Source organism: Emys orbicularis, chromosome 6 (assembly GCF_028017835.1).
Source record: "Emys orbicularis isolate rEmyOrb1 chromosome 6, rEmyOrb1.hap1, whole genome shotgun sequence".
In the NCBI taxonomy this organism is placed as follows: domain Eukaryota; kingdom Metazoa; phylum Chordata; order Testudines; family Emydidae; genus Emys; species Emys orbicularis.
In genome coordinates, this window is record NC_088688.1 from 29,340,485 (window position 1) to 29,363,624 (window position 23,140).

Consider the following 23,140-nt stretch of genomic DNA (forward strand, 5'->3'; position numbering starts at 1 on the left):
ATTTTCCAGCTAAAAGTTTTTTCATCACGAAATGTCAGTTCATCAAAATGAAAACTGTTTGTGGGAAAGGGCCAGTTTAGATTAATTTCCTGATTCAAAACATTTTTAAACAAGTTTCCAAATTATCAGAACACCCTTCTTTGAGATTTTCTAAATGAAAAGTTTTGTTTTCTAGTTCAAAATGACTTTTCATTAGTTAATGTAATACTAAAAAAAGGTTAAAGAAAGTCAAAATAAAAACAAAATATTTTGAAATTATCCAAATAAAACATTTTGATTGATCTAATCCATGTTCATTTCTTTTTTATTACTAATTCAAAAAAGTCTGAGAATGACTTTTCATCCCGATTTGGGACATGAACATTTTTTGAAATTTAAGATTCTCACGGGATAGGTGAACTGTTTCCTGCCCAGCTATAATGGGGGGTTCTGTCTGCACTGCAAAACAAACAACACTCCCATGCTTCAAACATACTCCAACCAAAGGGTGTGCTGGACTGGTTATTAGAAGGTAATCATATGCTAGTCTAGGCTTCCAACAGAGGAACAATACTGTTGGATGCAAGAGTTACCACTCAAATTTTTATCATATGATGTGTGGACCGAATCCATGTTTGAAGCCAGCCCTGTCATTAACTGACTACTAATCTCATTGAACTAAATAAGGTGACTCACATGCATAAAATAAGAGAGACAAGGTGGGTGAGGTAATATTTTTTATTGGACCAATGTCTGTTGATGAACGAGACAAATTTTTGAGCTACCCGGAGTAGCTCGAAAGCTTGTCTCTTTCACCAACCAAAGTTGGTCCACTAAAATATATTACCTCACCCAGCTTGTCTTTCTAATATCTTGGGACCAATATGGCTATAACACTGCAAATACATAAAATAAGTCATGTGCAGGAGTGTATGTGGCTTGGGGCTTAAAATGTGTAGCTTGGACTGGGCCTCATTGTACTCTGAAAAATTTTGAATTCATTATATTAACACCCTTGAGGCTGTTTCAGTGGCCAAAACTTACTGAGGATGTCACAAGATTTCAGTCAGCAGATGAACCGGGGCACATTGTGTTTGCATGTTTGGACATTATATGCTGAAATGGGTTAGTATTTTGGGAAGAGGCTTTCTGCCAAATTCTTTTACTGGAAATCATAGGGACAGGAGCCACAGGGTGGTTTCAATTACCATCAACTGTCATATCATGTCTTGTTCCCCCCCCACCCGCTTGCAACTGATCTTCTTGTTCCTCAGTACTGCAGTTACTGCACCATTTATAGATTCATAGATTCCAAGGACAGAAGGGACCATTTTGATCGTCTAGTCCAGGGGTCTGAAACACGCGGCCCGGGGGCCGCATGCGGCCCGCGGGTTGTTTTCTGCGGCCCACGAGCTCCTCGCGGTCCCCTCCCCAGCGTTTACCTAGAGCGGCTCCAGCCTGATGCGCACTGGGGGAAGGGCAGGCTTCCTGCCTGCCCTGCCCCCTGCCGCTCCAGGAAGGGGAAGGGGGGGCACAGGGCTCTGTGTGTTGCTCTTGCTTCAGGTAGTGCCCCCAGCAGCTCCCATTGGCCGCAGTTCCCCGTTCCCAGCCAATGGGAGCTGCAGGGGGTTGGGCCGCAGAGCAGGTGCCACAAGTCTCAGCCTCCCCATTCCCGGCCAATGGGAGCTGCTGGGGGTGATGCCTGAAGCAACAGCAACACACAGACCGCTGTGCCCCTCCTCCCCCAGGTTCCGGCCACTTCCCGGAACGGTGCGGGGACAGGCAGGCAGGCGGCCTGCCCTGCCCCCGGTGCGTGTCGGGCCGGAGCCCGCCCCCCGAGCCCCTCCTGCAGCCCAACCCCCTGCTGTACCCCGCACCCCTCCTGCAGCCCAACCCCCTGCTGTACCCCACACCCCTACTGCACCCCACACCCCAACACCCTACCCTGAGCCCCCACCACACCCCACACCCCTCCTGCCCTCCCTGGGGGCAGGAAGGGGGCAGAGTTGGGGTGGGGATTTCAGGGAAGGGGTTGGAATGGGGGCAGGGCCTCATGGAAGGGGTGGAGTGGGGGCGGGGCCAAGGGCGGCGGGGGGAGGTATCAGTAATGCGGCCCTCGGCCAATGTACTAGTCCTCATGTGGCCCTCGTGGTCATTTGAGTTTGAGACCCCTGATCTAGTCCGATCTCCTGTTTAGCACAGGCTATGGAACTTACCCAAAATAATTCCTAGAGCAGATCTTGTAGGAAAACAACTAATCTTGATTTAAAAATTTTTAGTGATGGAGAATCCACCACAACCCTTCGTAAATTTTTCCAATAGTTAATTACACTCACCATTAAAAATTTATGCCTTATTTCTAGTCTGAATTTGTCTAGCTTCAACTTTCAGCAGTTGGGTTGTGATATACCTTTCTCTACTAGATTGAAGAACCCATTATTAAATATTTGTTCCCCATTTAGGCATAGGCTATAATCAAGTCACCCCTTAACCTTCTCTTATTAAGCTAAATAGATGGAACTCTTTGAGTCTGTCACTTTAAGCCTGTTCTCTAGTCCTTTAACCATTCTCATGGCTCTCCAGTTTATCAACATCCTTCTTTAATTGTGGGCATCAGGACTGGACACAGTATTCCAGCAGCAGTCACACCATACAAATAACCTCTCCACTCCTACTCACGAGTCCCCTGTTTATGCATCCAAAAATATCATTAGCTCTTTTGGCCTCAGCCAAAAGCTCAGGTCCGGTGCTACCATTACGGCAAACTAGGCGGTTGCCTAGGGCGCCAAGATTTGGGGGCGCCAAAAAGCGGTGCCCCCAATTTTTTTTTACAGCGTTCCTGGGCTGGGGTGCCGGCGGTGCGCTGACATGTGCGGCTCAGACTCCCTCTCCCAGCACAGCAGCCGCTCCATGCAATTATTGCCATTGCCGGCGGGGGCGGTGTGCTCGGGGCGGGGGCGTAGCAGAGGTGAGCTGGGGTGGGGAGCCCTGCGGCAGCTCCCCCCCTTGGCCTGAGGCACCCCCCCCCCCGTGGCAGCTCCCCACCCCCCGGCCCGGGGAGCCGTGTGGCAGCTCCCCACCCCAGCTCATCTCTGCTACGCCCCCTCCCCGAGCGTGCAGTTTCCGCTCCACTTCTCCCGGCTTGTGGCCCCAATCAGCTGTTTGGCGCCGCAAGCCTGGGAGGGGAGGAGAATTAGAGCGGGGGCCGCGTGCTCGGGGAGGAGGTGGAGCAGAGGTGAGCTGGGGTGGGGAGCTGCTGCATGGCTCCGGGGGGGAGGGAGCTGCCGTGGAGGGGGGCGCCTCAGAGCGGAGGGGGGCAGGGAGCTGCCGCAGGGCTGGGGGGGGGGAGGGCGCAAGTTGGAAGTTTCGCCTAGGGCGCGAAACTTCCTTGTACCAGCCCTGCAAAAGCTCATGTTCAGTTGATTATCCACCATACCCCCCAAATCTTTTTCAGAGTAGTTGCTTCCCAGGCGAGAGTCCCCCATCATGTAAGTATGGCCTATATTCTTTGTTCCTGATGTTTCAATCTGTGGGAGGTAAGGTGTATAGATCACTGCAGCTATTTTGACACAGGGCCAGAATTTGTCATGGGAATCACTTGTACTGATTATATACTTTATCTTTTTGTATTTGCAAAATGGCACTAATTGTTACAGCAGGCAGAAACTATCTTTCTTTTTATGGTTAATTGTGATTTGCTAGCTACTAAGAATTTATTTCTGGGGACCATGATAGTGTGAAGTACTTTGTTGCTATAAGGACTGACATGCTAGATGCAATAAATATCACCCTGTAGAAATTAACAATGTATTAGCATAACTACTGTATGTTGCCATATTTATGGGTCAGTTCATTGAGTCTAATCTGTCTCTATCAGGTATAAATATGAAAAGCGTGACTTCTAATGCCTTCATAGCACCCGCCTACCATTGCTAAAATTGTCACAACCTATCTTATCTAGGGGCTTTGTAGCTATTCCAGTGGTGTGTACCTAAATATAGTTATTTAGATTTCTGTAGTGTGCTCCTAAGTTTGTGAGCTCTCTGGGGCAGGGACTGTCTTTGTTTTACTCCTTTGTAAGTGTCTAGTGCAATGGGGCCCTGATCTAGACACTAAAGTTACGTCTGCACTTGGAACTGGGGGTGTGGTTCCCAGCTCAAATAGACATATTCACACTACCTCTCATTGAGCGAGGATGCTAAAAATAGGAGTGTAGCTGTGGTAGCACAGGCAGCAGCAAGTGGCAACACAGGCTAGCCGCCCAAAGTATGTATCCACAGCACACAGGCAGGTTTGTACTTGGGGCGGCTAGCCTGTGCCACCACTCACCACTCGCTGTGCGACCACGGCCACATAACTCTTTTTAACATGCTAGCTCAATGTGAGATAGAGTGAGTACTTGAGCTGGGAGTCACACCACCAGCTCCAAGCCTAAAGCAATAGATCTAACAGTGGATTCTATTTGTCATCTCTCCCAAGTTCTAAGAGGCTTTGCTTTTTATATATTTTATATGTGATGTTAGTAGCTCCTTTCTTTGTAATAGTCTTCTTGACATAGTAAACAAGTGAGGTTGGCATGATGTTCTAATGACAAATAGGATTTGGATCAGTCTTATCTCCTCTGGTAGCTCATTTCACAGTCCAATACCCTTGACCGGGAACACTTTATCAAGGAGTTGTGACATATATTTTACGAACTGAAAACCCAAGGCCTAAGGGATACCATCTTTGAAAGTTCATGGGATCTCGGTAAGTATTGTACAATCCTAAAGCTGTTTCTAAGAAGGTCATGTCTGGCATAAAAACATGAGCTGTCAACTCTATGGCAGCCCCACTGTGGTCATTCAAGATATTAGCTAATTTCTGTGAGACTGTAGGTCCTAACCTACTAATGAAAAAGAAATAGAAAGAAAAGAATTGGAAGGGCCACTGTTGCAGTACTCATGTGTTTTCATCAACTGGCAATGCAACAATAATTCCAAAAGATTTTACATGGTTAAGATTTCCTTGTACTGGACTCAGCAATTGTTACTGAAAAAATGGTAGCTTTTTGATGAGGCACTTTTATGAGATATTAAAAGAAAATACTTACCCTTCACCATTTTACAAACTACGTCTATCAATCCTAGCTATCAACCTTGTGTTGCTCAGCTTGACTATATAGAAGAATATTTTTAAGGGTATTTTGTGCTGTCCTAAGGGTCCTTCCTTCATTTCCTTATCCTAGTGCTACCCTGAGGTGATGACATAAAAAACAGTTCGCATTTCCCCCTGTCTAGACATTTTCTCTATTCAATGACTTGGTACAACTGAGACATTTTGAATAATATATGAACAGAGGGGGAATTGGAGACAGTGTGTTCTCAGTGGAGGGTCCTTGAATTTGCAGCTTCCTTTTGTTGTTGACCCAATAGATGCAGTCTGGAACAAGTCCTGTCAGTTTTTTTCTCCCTGGGAACTGAATATAGGTGTGAAACCCGCTTAGGCAAAGTTTGTAATTTGCTGAAGTTAAGTTTTAGTCTTAGAAGTGTATTTTTACTTTGATTTGCTTGTAATGCTTCCTATCTTTATTCCAAAAAAAGGTTTAATTACACTCCCAGTAGGTGCAGAATGGTGGTTGAATGTGTATTTGGCAGATTGACATCCCACTGAATTGACCTATGACAGTAATGGTTTGCTGAACTGGTATACTCAGCCTGAAAGTGCACCTTTCATAGCTGGAGCAGGACGTACATAGGCAAAAGAAATCAGGGATGCTTTGAGCACCTGCATTATGGACTTGCACGGAGCAATGGTAGAGGGAGAAGAGTACATTAGCTGTTACCACTCAAGAAAGAGATTTTAAAGTCATTGTGGATAGTTCTGAAAACATCCACTCAATGTGAAGCAGCAGTCAAAAAAGCGAACAAAATGTTGGGAATCATTAAGAAAGGGATAGATAATAATACAGAAAATATCATATTGCCTCTACAAAAATCCATGGTACGCCCACATCTTGAATACTGCATGCAGATCTGGTTGCCCCATCTCAAAAAAGATATATTGGAATTGAAAAAGGTACAGAAAAGGGCAACAAAAATTATTAGGGGTATGGAACACCTTCCATATGAGGAGAGATTAATAAGACTGGGACAAATCCAATAAAGAAATCCTTCCCCCAAAAACAAATTATGTTCTTCCTTTCCACTTTGCAGAGCAGGGCTCCTCAGCTGCTGCTTTTGCACCTTCTGCTCTTCAGGCTGCAGAGCAGGCCCTGGGTCTTCAAGCCCCTAGTCTTACATGACCTTCTGTTCCTCGCTCCCAATCCCATCCTTAAAGGAACGGAGTCTACCCGGCTTCTCACTATCCTCTCCCTCTTGTGAAAACAGGAACAGTTGCTTTGCTTTTTCCCTGACTCCTTCACTTCTCCCTCCTCATGTCTCCCTCTCTCTACTAGAAGTGCTCCAGCACTTACTCCTTGTTTTACTCACTCCTCCAGTGAAGAAATGGCTGTCTTCTGTTGGAGAACCTTCCCAACTCAGGTGGCCCTGTCAGTTGGGAACCATAAGGGCTTTCCCCCACAGCTTTCCCAGCCTGTGTAAACCAGCCCAGTTCAACTGGCTTCAGTAATCTGTCTTGTCATCATCACTTTAGACTGCAAGCTCTTTGGGGAAAGGAATGTGCCACGTTCCCTCTGAAACAGTGCCACGCACACAGGTGGCACTGGATACAAGAATTAAACAATTAACTACAGAATTCTTATGCTCTCTACATAAAGCCAAGTCTTCAAGAAATGCTCCTTAGGTTTGTGGCTCCATTCTAGCAGAAGAGTTGTATACATTGGGAATCGGTGTTTTAAGAGAGTTTGTATTTTTAACATGTTTCAATTTCATTCAATTTCCTACTGTCACAATAGGATGAAATTTTGTCTCCTCTTGGCTCCCAGAATAACAAACTTCTACACCAAGCCTATTAAAGTTGTAATGGATTTTTGGAGCTGGCTTCATCACCTTGCTGTGTTAATGCAAAAATCTATTTGCTTTGGGACTTTGATTATAGAAGTGTTGCTCGGAAAAAAAAATAAAGGGGGCTTAGAAATACACTTGTTGGCTTCTACTCAAAGAAAAATGGATTCAAACATTGAAGAACTGGACGCTCTACAATAATGTTCCCATGGGTCTCTATAGTCTTAACAGTGTTGTTTAAGGTTGTGGTTTCTCCCTTGCCTCCCCCTCCCCCAGCCCTCAGTAAGCCAAGCATATTGCCTATTTGTGATTGTTACATTGGGATTGTATTATTTTGATGTAATATAAGGCAGTGTTTTTCCTGTGGCTTCAGTTATGCTCAGTGTGAACTTTTCCCACAGTGCACTTTCCCCACTTAAAAAACAGCGTTGTGTAGAGTTCTCAGGTATGCGCTGTCAACTTTACAGAGCAGGGGCCTAACTCGAAGTAGAAACATCCCAGATCCGAAGATGAAATTAGTGAATTTTTTTAAAATGTCAGCCAAATTTCTGGTCTAGGGTTAGAGCTCAGAACCGCAAGATGGCAGGAGATTTGGGCTCCATTGCTGGTCCTGGGGTCTTGCTCCCTCTGCTGGCAAGAACACTTCTTTCTGATAGGTGGACCTAGTGTAGAAAATATAAATAAATGACAACACAATATTCCACATATTAGTATGTTGCACTTAGTAATAATAATACTTACCCAGTACATGGCACTTTTTCTTCCAGTGCTTTACAAAGGAGGAGATATAAGCATTATTATCCCCAGCTAAAGCAGAGAAGCTAAGGCCAATTGTATTTTATTTTAAACTTTTTGTCACGTATCTATCCTTTGCATGCTTCAGTTTCTGGGTACCCAACCTGAGATGCCTGGGGTCTGGTTTTCCTAAACATTGAGAACATACAATTCCAACTGACGTCAGGGGAAGCTGTAGGTTATCAGCCTCTCTGAAAAGCAGCCCATAAGTGTTGCAAGTTGAGCATACAAATTTTATGGATGCTTCTGAAAATGTACAGGCTTGTGCAGAGCAGGTGGCTGGAATGGAGTTCAGGTCTTATGACTCCCATGCTCTATCCTCGATATCACATCGGTGCTGAGCTGAGTTAGTGATTTCAGTCCAGTTCCTAATAGACAACTTGTGTAGGGCAACTCTTATTTTTGTGTAGCTGCAGAGACCAAAGATCATCCTTCATTTTGGGAGGCAGGGCTCTGGACTACAGGGAGCTGAAGGCTGCTGCCAACACTAGGTCTCTGCTTAGTGCTGTGTTTAAATAAAAAGTATCTATGTGCTAATTACAATATTGTGCCTCAACAAGAAGAACAACACTTGAGTGCCCACATCATAGAAATCTCCTCCACACTTGTCTTTATTGGAAGAATAAACAGAAGAGCTTCTGGATCAGCCTAATGACTGACCTGCCCTCAGGTCCCTCAGCAGCAGGGTTGAGACGCATTGTCAGGGTTGTGTGGGGAAGCTCATGCTCTCAGTGCTTGTGTTGCACATGTTCTGTGGATAAATGGGAGACATCTTTTCCAACACTATCAATCTACATGGGCAGTGAAAGGGGACAGTGAGTGATTCATATCAAATGTTCTGACTGTTAACATTTACACAAAGGTTTGTATGCGCTGTTGGGAACAGAACTAGGATCTTTGAGCCAATTTCATAGCTAGCATAAGCAGGCACTGAATCTAGCCCTTTACATTTGGGCCCCAAATAAAACCAAGCCTGAAGAATGGCCTGAGACTGCCAAACTCATGGTCAGATAATGACAGCTAAAGAAGTCTGCATTGACATCAGGCAAAGGGAGGCCTCCACCAGGTGATTATTTCACTTGCAGGGTGGACTGGGGTGGAAAGAGAACCCAGAAAACTGCCTGAACAAGCATTCTTTGTCCCCCTGAAATGAAATCTAACTTCCTGTGTGTGCTATGAGGATTAGTGCCTCTTTTTTTTTTTTTTTTTTTTGCCATCTATAATAATATAGTGAACAGTGATGTATACAGGATGAATACATTTCTTTGCTTCATTCCTGTAGGTGCAGCCTGTGTGGGCCATGCTGAATGCAGTCTGATAATACTAGAGCTAAAAAGAAGTCCAAGATGGCCATTTCCCCATCCAGCCTTAACAAAGGCTGAACTCCGTGAGTTTCATAAGGTTGTGTTCTGTGTCACTGATTCCCCCCTCACCAGTGCCCAGAATGCTACTGCACCTTCAATAGCTGTCACCATTTCATTTGCTGGAGAGCCCTGTTAATTGAGACAATGCTCCTGCTCCAGGGTTTCAGCCTAACTTTGTATATCCTGGTGTTGGTGTAAAGTGTTTGTGTTTATCTGAAAGGCTGAGGCAGGAAGAACATGGCTGGTCTCCTGTTTAGATCTTAATTAGTCTGGAGCACCTGGTTTGATTTTTCCTCAGGCCTTATTCTGAAACTAGACTAGAGTGTGCTTGGAGCTCTATACTTTCTATTTCCAACTTTAATAGTTTTCTTTGTTGCTTGGTGTTTGCTTTGTTTTTTTAAACCCTGGTTTATTTTTAATGCTTTAAAGGATTTAAAGACAGCAGGTAAGATTCTGATCTCTTTTACAACAATGTAACTCTCTTGGCCCAAATTCTAGTCTCATTTACCCCATTATAAATCTGGATTAACAGCTCTGACTTCAGGGGAGTCACTCCAATTTACATCAGTATAATTGAGGTCAGAATCTGGCCCACTGACTTCAGTGAAGTTACCCCTGACTTACACCAATGTAAATTGAGATCAGAATTGGGCCCGTTGTGCTGTGTGTTCAGAATCAGAATTGAGAATCAGAATCAGGCCAACATTCTCTGCTTTGATATCTGACGTTCACAGCCAGCTTTATCAATTCTTGCTTGTCAAGGGAACACACACAAAAACCTGGAAAATATGAAATAATTTGGAGTGGGACTGTGCATGATGAAGCATGAATAACGTTCTCATCTCTTTACTGACACTGCCAGCATCATCGATAAATAACATTACAGTGACAGGCAAAGGGTAAGCACTGTAACAAGAGAAGTGAGCAGCAGGCACAGCCACAGTTAAGTGCTTCTCCAGGTCTACTCAGCACTTCCCTGTGCTGGAGGAAGTCTCTGGCAAGGTGTGCAGTACTAGTGAGTGTGCAGATGGGACAGGAGCTCATTTGGCCGGTGACTATATCCTCCTGTGTGTTGATACAGCACTTATCTTAATGGAGCCAGACTGTGACGTGGGGCTCTGGGCTCCACTGGTATAAAAATAATATATAATAAATGAGGGAAATAAATAAAAGTGTGCACACACCAAGGAGAAGGTGCAAGGAGGCCCTTACCCTGACTTAAGAATTACCATGAAAGGAGACTTGCAAGTGGTGCAGTGCTACAGACCTCAGGGGAACATGCTGGGGTGGGCCCTGGCTCCACTTTTCCCAGGCACTTTGCCCCTGGCTGCAGAACAATGCTACGAGGATGCCAGGGATAGCAACCGTCACTCCTGAATGTGTTCCCCTGCACCTCTGCGGCATTACGCCTTCTCCTCCTCCATATTGCAGGCATAAAGCATCCAGAAGCCCCCTGACTACAGTGGATCATTAAGTAAAAATTTTAATTTGTTTTCAAAGAATTTCACATGTGACTATCACTTGGTTACAGATAAGGATGCATTATAGGAGTGCCAATTATTGCCAATTCTAACCTGACAGGCCAACTGGCCAGTGTGCAAGTAGGACCCACCTATTATAATTTGTTAATTTTCTAGGCTACAGCCTAGTCCTATTGCAAAGCCTCTTTAATTCACAAGTAGGAATACTAGTCTGATCCCTCTTCCAAACCTCTTGAAGTTCACTCACTACCTTTATTGTTTGTTCCACAGTGGTCCTAACCAATTTGATTCCAACTGTACAGTGAACTTTGCTTTTCCAGCATCAATGATATTTACTAATCTGGACGTTGTATGCTGCAGAAGGTTGATTAAGAGGGTAGAATCACTGTAACCACTCTATGTAGACCGTGCTAGCGTGAACTATATAGTTCATGTTGACATAGTCCTGTTTGAAATAGGAGTACGCTAATGCGAACTAGCTACCTTTTCATTTGCGCCAGTATGGGCAATTACTGTGCAACTCATTAGTGCATGCTGCAACTCACACCTCCTGTGGAGGCCTGGAAGATGGTGCTTGTGCGGCCAGAGGCTGTTGGTTACAAGGAACTAATCCACAGCAGGCACAGACAAGACCACTTCATGCTAAGAGCAGGTAGTGGTGAGGGCCTCACAACCCTGAATATCCCTGGGAAGTATCACAACCGGGTACCTTTACAGCTTTATACATTATGGACAGTGGCCGGTTTAGGGAGACAGAGAGAGGATGCAGCTGTCCCTCATCAGTTTAATCAGAGTCTACATAATCTGAGCTCAAATATTTGAGTGCAGAACAGGCAGTAAACATGACTTAAATTAACCTGGTAAAAATGGTTTTCTGTGTATCCCATCAACATTTTCAGAAAAAAATGGAAGATTTTTGTTTGAAAATTTTCTCAAATTTTCCTTTTTGAAAAAAAAAATTAAAAGGAATTTTTTGGAAATTTTCTTTTTGTTTTCATAAAATCATAGGACTGTAAGGAACCTCGAGAGATCTTCTAGTCCAGTCTCCTGCACTCATGGCATGACTAAGTATTATCTAGGCCATCCCTGACAGGTGTTTGTCTAATCTACTCTTAAAAATCTCCAATGATGGAGATTCCACAACTTCCCTACACAGTTTATTCCAGTGCTTAACCACCCTGACAGTTAGGAAGTTTTTCCAAATGTCCAACGTAAACTGCCCTTACTGCAATTTAAGCCCAATGCTTCTTATCCTATCCTCAGAGGTTAAGGAGAACAATTTTTCTCCCTCCTCCTTGAAAATTGTTATCATGTTCCCTCTCAGTCTTCTCTTCTCCAGACTAAACAAACCTAATTTTTTCAATCTTTCCTCGTAGGTCATGTTTTCTAGACCTTTAATTATTTTTGTTGCTCTTCTCTGGACTTCCTCCAATTTGTCCACATCTTTCCTGAAATGTGGCACCCAAAACTGGACACAATACTCCAGCTGACGTCTAATCACCGCAGAGTAGAGCTTACAACACTCCTGCTTATACATCCCAGAATGATGTTTGCTTTTTTTTTGCAACAGTGTTACACTGTTGACTCCTATTTAGCTTGTGATCCACTATGACCCCCAGACTCCTTTCTGCAGTACTCCTTCCTAGGCAGTCATTTCCCATTTTGTATGTGTGCAACTGACTGTTCCTTCCTAAGTGGAGTACTTTGCATTTGTCTTCATTGAATTTAATCCTATTTACTTCAGACCATTTCTCCAGTTTGTCCAGATCATTTTGAATTTTAATCCTATCCTCCAAAGCACTTGCAACCCCTCCCAGCTTGATATCGTCTGCAAACTTTTGATCGGAAGGATTCCATTTACTCTCATTTTTTAAATGTTTTCTCCTTTTTCTCACTGGGAAAAAAAACACTTATTTTTTTTCCTTCACTGAAAAAATCAGTGTTATGTTGTTACTTTCTCCCACCTTTTAACTTTTATTTATTTATTCACTTCCCTCCCCGGCCCCAGTTTGTAGGGGAAAAAAGGGGGGGAGTGAAAAATCAGAATTTGGACAGTTCCACACAATTTTAAAATGAAAATTTGAGGGGGGGTTCTGAATTGTTTTTTGTTAAAATATTTTTTTCAAAAAACAAAATTTCAATTTTTTAAAAAAGTAATTGTCAGTGAAATCTAATTTTTTATTAAAAAGCTTTTTGTCAAAAAGAGCTTTGACCAGCTCTAATAATATGGGAGACTTGGATAGTATGCTTGTTTACTTTACATCCCTTTAGTCATATTTCATACTCTTTGAATTTGCATTTCTCTTTTTACTGTAAAAACTCATTACCACAGTAAATTATTGAGGCCAGGAATTTAATTAGATGTAAAGTGATTGAATATTTACATGTATATCAAGTTTATCCAGAGTTGGTATAATTAATCACAAGTATTTTGGAAGGGATATTGAACTCCATACAATCTCTATCTATTAGATATCAGGATCATTCTGATGTAGGAAGCAGATTATCCCACATCTGCATATTGGGGGTTCTTATATCTTCCCCTGAAGCATTTGGTGTTGGCCACTCTTAGAGACATGACCTAGACTGACCTGAGTTCTGATCGAGTCTGGCAATTACTATGTTCCTAACTGATAATATTTCAATAAAAAGAAAATGTGAAGAAAGTAACAATAGAGAATCTATTTCAACCCATAATGATAAAACACCTGAACAAATGTCCAGTGGAACTGAGAAAAGTCATTCTGATCTACAGCAAATGTTCTTTCAGTTCTGTGCACCCTCATTTTTTTAAGACCGTTGTGTCATTTTTTTCACATCCAACTCAATAGAAAGGGCTAGAAATTGGGGGCAATCAAATGTTTTACGTTATAGGCATTTGGAAAAGGATAACAATTCATGTAATCATTTTAAATATCACCCATGAAAGCTCCTGTTTGGAAAACTATTTGCAAAGGACTGTTGAGTAAAAAACTAGAGCTTCTCAAGAATATGATTTTTTTTAAAATAAAACAACCTTTATAATTCTCCATTGATCTCAAAAATTACTTCACAGCAGAGAGATTATAACAATAAGAGGCCATTAAAACTTCAGATGAATAGTGAAATATACATTGAGAAAGGTTGTTAATGTACTCTGACTTTTGTAAATGTCAGCTTCTTGTATGAATGCCTGTAGACTCTGGCAATAAACTGGAAAAACACCAACATGGAAGCTTGAAATATTATTGCATTTAACATACAAAAATAAAACTGGTGATATCAACAGTCCAAAAGCTAAACCCATTTCAAAGCTTTTCAGATTCTTGTTTATAGATCCTGATATTTACATACACTTCATTTAGACATTTTACAGACATAAAAGAAATAAAGGACAGAAGCAGGAAATTCTTGTCTCAGCTGGAAAAAATATTCTAATATCCTAGGTCCCTGAGTAGAAAAAGCAGGTTGCACTGACGTCAGTAGGTTTACTCACACTGTATAAAGTTATGCACTTGCTTAAGTCTTTGCAGAATCAAGGCCTTAAAATACATATGAAACATTTTTTGTGCTGCTTTAACTATATTAGTTTGAAACCAGTATACGTTAAAGCAACAAAACCCCTATGTGACAGTGAGATCAGTATAGCTTATTTGTGTATTTTACGGGAAAAGGCACCTTTAATAGGTATAACTGCATCCACACTGGGGACTGCTTTGATTTAACTATTTTGGTTTAAAAAAATCACATCCCTAATCAAAATCGTTAAATCAGTATGAAAATTGTGCATGTTGTATGCGAACCAAGCCTGAATAAATCTCACAAGCCCCTCTTTCCATCCCATTTGTCCCCTTTCTTTCCTCCCCTCCATGAAGGGATGCTATCTATGTTCCTCTGAGTGCGATGGAGAATTAAAGGCTTGTTAAGATTCAGATGGTAGCAACTTTCAATCTCTACTAGACTGGGCTGGATTTGAACCAGTGATGCAGAAGCAAAAGGATCAATGTGCAGAGTAGAATCACTCATGGGAGTGAAGGATGAAAGCTTGTCCCTTAAGGAAGTGAATCAGAGCTCATTGAAGTCATTATAGAAATGTAGGCCTGGAAAGGACCTCAATACGTCATTTAGTCCAGTCCCCTGCACTGAGGCAGGATTAAGTATTATCTAGACCATTCCTGAGAGGGGTTTGTCTAGCCTGTTCATAAAAACCTCCAATAACAGAGCTTCTACAGCCACCCTAGGTTATTTGTTCCAGTGTTTAACTGCCCTTACAATTAAGAAGATTTTCCTAATGTCTAACCTGAATCTCCCTTGCTACAATTTAAGCCCATTACTACTTGTCCTAGCCTCAGTGGATAAGGAGAACAATTTACCACCCTCCTCTTTATAACAACTGTTGACTAATATATGCTGGCTAGCATGTATATATGTATATATCATATTAATACTATGTATTATCCACACCATATATACCTATATTAGAATGCATTAAGCACCAATAACATTAAGCACAAATATTGTAACAGTGATATAGCCTAGACTGGCCTGTTCACTTATGCTAAGTATCCCATAACTCCTTGCATTTCTTGAAGTAGGCATTTGGCAGAAGCAGATAGGAAATTTATCAAAATCAAGATACATTTATTCTATGTCAGAATATGAGCTAGGAAAGTACATTCACAGACCTGTACCTGGAATGCTAGTAGCCAGCACAAAGATAAGGAAAGAAAAGAAAAACGACGTAGGGAACTGGGACAAATTGATGGGTTAGATTTTTAATGACATGTAAAGAGATGTGTAATTTGTAAAATCATCATATAAAGAATACCACCTGAAATGTGTAACTTTAGGAGCACACCTTCTACATAAGGTGAATGTAACATCACTGCACTGCTTCCTGGAGACTGGTATTGTATAACACCTTTTTCCTGTACTATGTTATTATTGGCTTGTAACAATGAACCTGACCGACATTGGTTATTTGGTCTCTTGAGCATATTTTACAATGAACCAAAGTGTGGTTAAGTAATTGACTATACCATTTATCAATACAACTTGTTACATACTTGAAGACTGTTATCATATCCCCCCTTGGTCTTCTCTTCTCCAGACTATTCAGACCCAATTTTTTTCAATCTTTCCTCATTGGTCATGTTTTCTAGACCTTTAATCATTTTTTGTTACTCTTCTCTGGACTTTCTCCAGTTTGTCCATATCTTTCCTGAAGTGTGATGCCCAGAACTGGACACAATACTCCAGGCCTTTTCAGTGCTGAGCAGAGTGGAAGAATTACTTTTCATTTCTTGCTTACAACACTCCTGTTAATACATCCCAGAATGATGTTTGCTTTTTTTGCAACAGTATTACGTTGTTAACTCAACAGGAAACTACAAGGAGTCTGGTGGCACCTTAAAGACTAACAGATTTATTTGGGCATTATTCTTTTGCGGAGGGACTGTCCGGTTTGGCCAATGTACATGGCAGAGGGGCATTGCTGGCACATGATGGCATATATAACATTAGTAGATGTGCAGGTGAATGAGCCCTTGATGGTGTGGCTGATGTGGTTGGGTCCTCTGATGGTGTCGTCAGAGTAGATATGGGGACAGAGTGTGGTGTGTAGTTGCTGGTGCTGTAGTTGCAGCAACTACACACCACACCACAGAAACACCAACCCAGGAACCAATCCCTGTAGCAAACCTCGTTGCCTACTCTGTCCCCATATCTACTCTGATGACAGTCCCTCCCCAAAAGAATAAATGGACACAAATCGGACATCAGGAATGGTAACATACAAAAGCCAGTAAGTGAACACTTCAATCTCCCTGGTCATTCTATTACAGATTTAAAAGTCACTATTATTGAACAAAAAAACTTCAGAAACAGACTTCAAAGTAAAACAGCAGAACTAAAATTCATTTGCAAATTTAACACCATTAATCTGGGTTTGAATAGGGACTGGGAGTGGCTGGCTCATTACAGAAGCAGCTTTTCCTCTCCTGGAATTGACACCTCCTCATCTATTATTGGGAGTGGACTACATCCACCCTGATTGAATTGGCCCTGTCAACACTGGTTCTCCACTTGTGAAGTAACTCCCTTCTCTCCATGTGTCAGTATATAATGCCTGCATCTGTAACTTTCACTCTATGCATCTGAAGAAGTGAGGTTTTTACCCACGAAAGCTTATGCCCAAATAAATCTGTTAGTCTTTAAGGTGCCACCAGACTCCTTGTTGTTTTTGTAGATACAGACTAACACGGCTACCCCCTGATACTCAACAGGAAACTGTTTCAGGGTGCAATGCCAAAGAGAAAGGAGGGCACGGCAGTTTAATTTTTAGGTGCTGGCCCACATGGGTTCAGCTATTTACATCAGAAAACTGTATGTTATTTTTTAAAGCACAATTAAACCTTTGGTTTAATAAATTAATCAGCATGCTAACATTTGTCACAATGTCAGGTCTGACTTCCCCAACAGTGCATGCAATTAGCAAACAATGCACCACAGTAAATAAGTATATTAGATTTAATTAACTCAGAGCCTAGTAATCTTTAAAAAAATTATACAAGGTGTGAAGGGACATGCCTTCACTCTGAGGGAGAGGAGACTAATGAGTTCCTCTGAGCCTGTTCAACACTAATGAGGTGCAACTGCAAGGTTTGTTCTGCCTGGAGAAGGAGGAGTTTAAAAAGGGAAAACCTGCCACAAGAAGCAGTGGTGAACAGAAGGAAGGTTGTTCCATCTCAGAGGCTGCTGGTAACAAAGCCAGGTCAGTTATAGACCTCATCTCTCCTGAAGTTGCATGGACTAGCTGCAGAGCAGTATGCACCAAGAAGAGGGGCTGGAGGCAGGGCCGGCTCCAGGCACCAGCTGAGCAAGCAGGTGCTTGGGGCGGCCAAGGGGAAGGGGCAGCATGTCGGGCTCTTCAGTGGCAATTTGGCGGAGGGTCCCTGTCCCTCTCCGAGGGAAGGACCTGCCACCGAATTGCTGCCGAAGAAGAAAGCGGCGCGGTGGAGCTGCTGCTGATCGCGATCGTGGCTTTTTTTTTTTTTTTTTTGCCGCTTGGGGTGGCAAAAACCCTGGAGCCGGCCCTGGCTGGAGGTAGACCCCCAGCAAGGGATAATAGACCCTGATGGACCAAGCTCCAAGAGTTGAATCCATGCAGACTGGCTGCCTTTGTCTTTCTTTGTTTTCATTCAGATTCTCTTCTCTCACAAGAGGAAGAGGGGACCTTTCTTTTGTCTGTTTTACTCTGAGAACCCTCCCCCCCCGCCCCCGGGTATGAACTGGGGGTGGGAGAGATGGTATAAATTACTGACAATGGGGTCAGGGGGGGTGTTGGCCCCTCACACAAAGCAAGAATTTTCAGTATGAGTCAATACTAATAGAGGATTACATTAGTCTAGTGACTTATAATACCTGAATGGTAGTACCAGGAAGTGGTAATAGCACCATCCCCATGAAAAAAGACAAAACATTCTGCAAATGATTACTTATAAGTGACAAATATAAGAGTCAAAAGTTCTTTTGAAAGATAAAATACTAATACTATTCATTCTAGTCCTAATTCGACACGTGGTGAAAGCTTGTGCTTAAGTCCATCTCCATTCAGGAAAGAGCTTAAGTCATGCTGGGATTTAAGCATGTGCTTATATTTAAGATACATGCTTAAGGCTTTCCTTTTCCATTGTTTGTGGAATTGGGGACTTCTATCGTACCTTTCAGTGGAGGGTCTAAAAGTGGTTTTTGCAAACAGTGGAGTCTCATGGCATATCTGTGATGCAGGGAATTTCCTCATTTTATGTAGGAGGCTACTGAGCCATGGAGAGCTTAAAGCACAATTTTACTCTGAATATGACTACGTAAAATAAATATTGCCTTCTGACTCAGGCAATCTGCTCCCTCTGTGTATTAGCGCATATCTGCTTACTTCAGTGGAGTACCTCTGGATTTCTACCAGTGTAACTTGGGACAGAATTTGTTTAACTGACTCTTTTTAACCCACCAATTTTCTTACTAAAATTGCTTCAGCAAATTATTTAATCATTTTAACATACTGCCATTATTCCAAAATGAGCTGCTTGGTCCACTCATGCTGCTTCATTCCTTTTCATTTTCTGTGCTTTATTTCCTTGTGGGCAGTTTCTGTCAGTTCAAATTTGTCAATTTTTTGATATCCTGCTCTCAACTTCCCCTTGTGAGGACAACTCCCCCCCGCCCCATCCCCTAATGCTCTGTCAGCACTATCCCCTAGGTTTTGTAGTACATCTGTATCTAATCTTTGGGCCTGATCCTGCAAACACTTGATTAGTGCTTTCAGCAGTGAGTGGTCCCTTTAACTTCAGTGACAACTAACCATGGAATCCAGCACAGTGCTTGTTAACTGTTAGTCTGTATCTGCAAAAAGAATGAGGAGTACTTGTGGCACCTTAGAGACTAACAAATTTATTTAAGCATAAGCTTTCATGGGCTAAAACCCACTTCATTGGATGCATGCAGTGGAAAATACAGTAGGAAGATGTGTATATATACACACAGAGAACATGAAAAAATGGGTGTTGCCATACCAGCTATAACGCGTGTAATCAGTTAAGGTGGGCTATTGTCAGCAAGAGGAAAAAAAACTTTTGTAGTGATACTCAGGATGGCCCATTTCCAACAATTGACAAGAAGGTGTGAGTAACAGTAGGGGGAATAGTTCTACTTTGTGTAATGACCCATCCACTCCCAGTCTTCATTCAAGCCTAATTTAATGGTGTCTAGTTTGCAAATTAATTCCAATTCAGCAGTTTCTTGTTGAAGTCTGTTTTTGAAGTTTTTGTTGTTGTAGTATTACCACTTTTAGGTCTGTAATTGAGTGATGGGAGATCTTACCGTGTTCGCAGCTGCAGTGGTACAGATGTGACGGAGAGACTGCCGAGACTCATCAAGCCCTCAGATCGCTACCCCTTCCTGCTTCTCCACGTGGGAACCAATGATACTGCCAAGAATGACCTTGAGCGGATCACTGCAGACTACGTGGCTCTGGGAAGAAAGATAAAGGAGTTTGAGGCACAAGTGGTGTTCTCGTCCATCCTCCCTGTGCACGGAAAAGGCCTGGGTAGAGACCGTCGAATCGTGGAAGTCAACGAATGGCTACGCAGGTGGTATCGGAGAGAAGACTTTGGATTCTTCGACCATGGGATGGTGTTCCGAGAAGGAGGAGTGCTAGGCAGAGACAGGCTCCACCTAACGAAGAGAGGGAAGAGCATCTTCGCCAGCAGGCTGGCTAACCTAGTGAGGAGGGCTTTAAACTAGGTTCACCGGGGGAAGGAGACCAAAGCCCTGAGGTAAGTGGGGAAATGGGATCCTGGGAGGAAGCAAGAGCAGGAGAGCGCAAGAGGGGAGGACTCCTGTCTCATACTGAGAAAGAGGGACGATCGATGAGTTATCTTAAGTGCCTATACACAAATGCAAGAAGCCTGGGAAACAAGCAGGGAGAACTGGAAGTCCTGGCACAGTCAGGGAACTATGATGCGATTGGAATAACAGAGACTTGGTGGGATAACTCACATGACTGGAGTACTGTCATGTATGGATATAAACTGTTCAGGAAGGACAGGCAGGGCAGAAAAGGTGGGGGAGTTGCATTGTATGTAAGAGAGGAGTATGACTGCTCAGAGCTCCGGTATGAAACTGCAGAAAAACCTGAGAGTCTCTGGATAAAGTTGAGAAGTGTGAGCAACAAGGGTGATGTTGTGGTCGGAGTCTGCTATAGACCACCAGACCAGGGGGATGAGGTGGACGAGGCGTTCTTCCAGCAACTAACAGAAGTTGCTAGATCGCAGGCCCTGGTTCTCATGGGAGACTTTAATCACCCTGATATCTGCTGGGAGAGCAATACAGCGGTGCACAGACAATCCAGGAAGTTTTTGGAAAGTGTAGGGGACAATTTCCTGGTGCAAGTGCTGGAGGAACCAACTAGGGGCAGAGCTTTTCTTGACCTGCTGCTCACAAACAGGGAAGAATTAGTAGGGGAAGCAAAAGTGGATGGGAACCTGGGAGGCAGTGACCATGAGATGGTCGAGTTCAGGATCCTGACACAAGGAAGAAAGGAGAGCAGCAGAATACGGACCCTGGACTTCAGAAAAGCAGACTTTGACTCCCTCAGGGAACAGATGGGCAGGATCCCCTGGGAGAATAACATGAAGGGCAAAGGGGTCCAGGAGAGCTGGTTGTATTTTAAAGAATCTTTATTGTGGTTGCAGGAACAAACCATCCCGACGTGTAGAAAGAATAGTAAATATGGCAGGCGACCAGCTTGGCTTAACAGTGAAATCCTTGCTGACCTTAAACGCAAAAAAGAAGCTTACAAGAAGTGGAAGATTGGACAAATGACCAGGGAGGAGTATAAAAATATTGCTCAAGCATGCAAGAGTGAAATCAGGAAGGCCAAATCGCACTTGGAGTTGCAGCTAGCAAGAGATGTTAAGAGTAACAAGAAGGGTTTCTTCAGGTATGTTAGCAACAAGAAGAAAGTCAAGGAAAGTGTGGGCCCCTTACTGAATGAGGGAGGCAACCTAGTGACAGAGGATGTGGAAAAAGCTAATGTACTCAATGCTTTTTTTGCCTCTGTCTTCACAAACAAGGTCAGCTCCCAAACTGCTGGACTGGGCAGCACAGTATGGGGAGGAGGTGACCAGCTCTCCGTGGAGAAAGAAGTGGTTCGGGACTATTTAGAAAAACTGGATGAGCACAAATCCATGGGGCCGGATGCGCTGCATCCGAGGGTGCTAAAGGAGTTGGCGGATGTGATTGCGGAGCCATTGGCCATCATCTTTGAAAACTCATGGCGATCGGGGGAGGTCCCGGATGACTGGAAAAAGGCTAATGTAGTGCCCATCTTTAAAAAAGGGAAGAAGGAGGATCCGGGGAACTACAGGCCAGTCAGCCTCACCTCAGTCCCTGGAAAAAACATGGAGCAGGTCCTCAAGGAATCAATTATGAAACACTTAGAGGAGAGGAAAGTGATCAGGAACAGTCAGCATGGATTCACCAAGGGGAAGTCATGCCTGACTAACCTAATTGCCTTCTATGAGGAGATAACTGGCTCTGTGGATGAGGGGAAAGCAGTGGATGTGTTATTCCTTGACTTTAGCAAAGCTTTTGATACGGTCTCCCACAGTATTCTTGCTGCCAAGTTAAAGAAGTATGGGCTGGATGAATGGACTGTAAGGTGGATAGAAAGCTGGCTAGATCGTCGGGCTCAACGGGTAGTAATCAATGGCTCCATGTCTAGTTGGCAGCCGGTTTCAAGCGGAGTGCCCCAAGGGTCGGTCCTGGGGCCGGTTTTGTTTAATATCTTTATTAATGATCTGGAGGATGGTGTGGACTGCACTCTCAGCAAGTTTGCAGATGACACTAAACTGGGAGGCGTGGTAGATACGCTGGAGGGTAGGGATCAGATACAGAGGGACCTAGACAAATTGGAGGATTGGGCCAAAAGAAACCTGATGACGTTCAACAAGGACAAGTGCAGAGTCCTGCACTTAGGACGGAAGAATCCTATGCACTGCTACAGACTAGGGACCGAATGGCTAGGTAGCAGTTCTGCAGAAAAGGACCTAGGGGTCACAGTGGATGAGAAGCTGGATATGAGTCAACAGTGTGCTCTTGTTGCCAAGAAGGCTAATGGCATTTTGGGCTGTATAAGTAGGGGCATTGCCAGCAGATCGAGGGATGTGATCGTTCCCCTTTATGCGACATTGGTGAGGCCTCATCTGGAGTACTGTGTCCAGTTTTGGGCCCCACACTACAAGAAGGATGTGGAAATATTGGAAAGAGTCCAGCGGAGGGCAACAAAAATGATTAGGGGTCTGGAGCACATGACTTATGAGGAGAGGCTGAGGGAACTGGGATTGTTTAGTCTCCAGAAGAGAAGAATGAGGGGGGATTTGATAGCTGCTTTCAACTACCTGAGGGGGGTTCCAAAGAGGATGGAGCTCGGCTGTTCTCAGTGGTGGCAGATGACAGAACAAGGAGCAATGGTCTCAAGTTGCAGTGGGGGAGGTCTAGGTTGGATATTAGGAAACACTATTTCACTAGGAGGGTGGTGAAGCACTGGAATGCTTTACCTAGGGAGGTGGTGGAATCTCCTTCCTTGGAGGTTTTTAAGGCCCGGCTTGACAAAGCCCTGGCTGGGATGATTTAGTTGGGAATTGGTCCTGCTTTGAGCAGGGGGTTGGACTAGATGACCTCCTGAGGTCCCTTCCAACCCTGATATTCTATGATTCTATGATTCTATGTGCCGCTGTAAGGTCTGTAGTGTAGACAAAACCTAAGATGTACTAATTTACATTTCAATATTAACTTTAAGAGCAGAGCCAGCAGCCTCTTAATCTCTTGCCTTAACACCAGTATGAAAAGAACCAGATTCTGATTTAAATCAAAATAGATATTAGGTGTCATGATCAAGTCTACTTGCAAAATTAATTATCCTTTTGCAGTATGTTCTTGAGTCCTTTACTTGTTACTTCCCAGCAAATCACTCATAGAAGTAACTAATCTGACCTTCAAATAAATTATTCATTTAAACAAATGAGAAGAAAATTCAGAC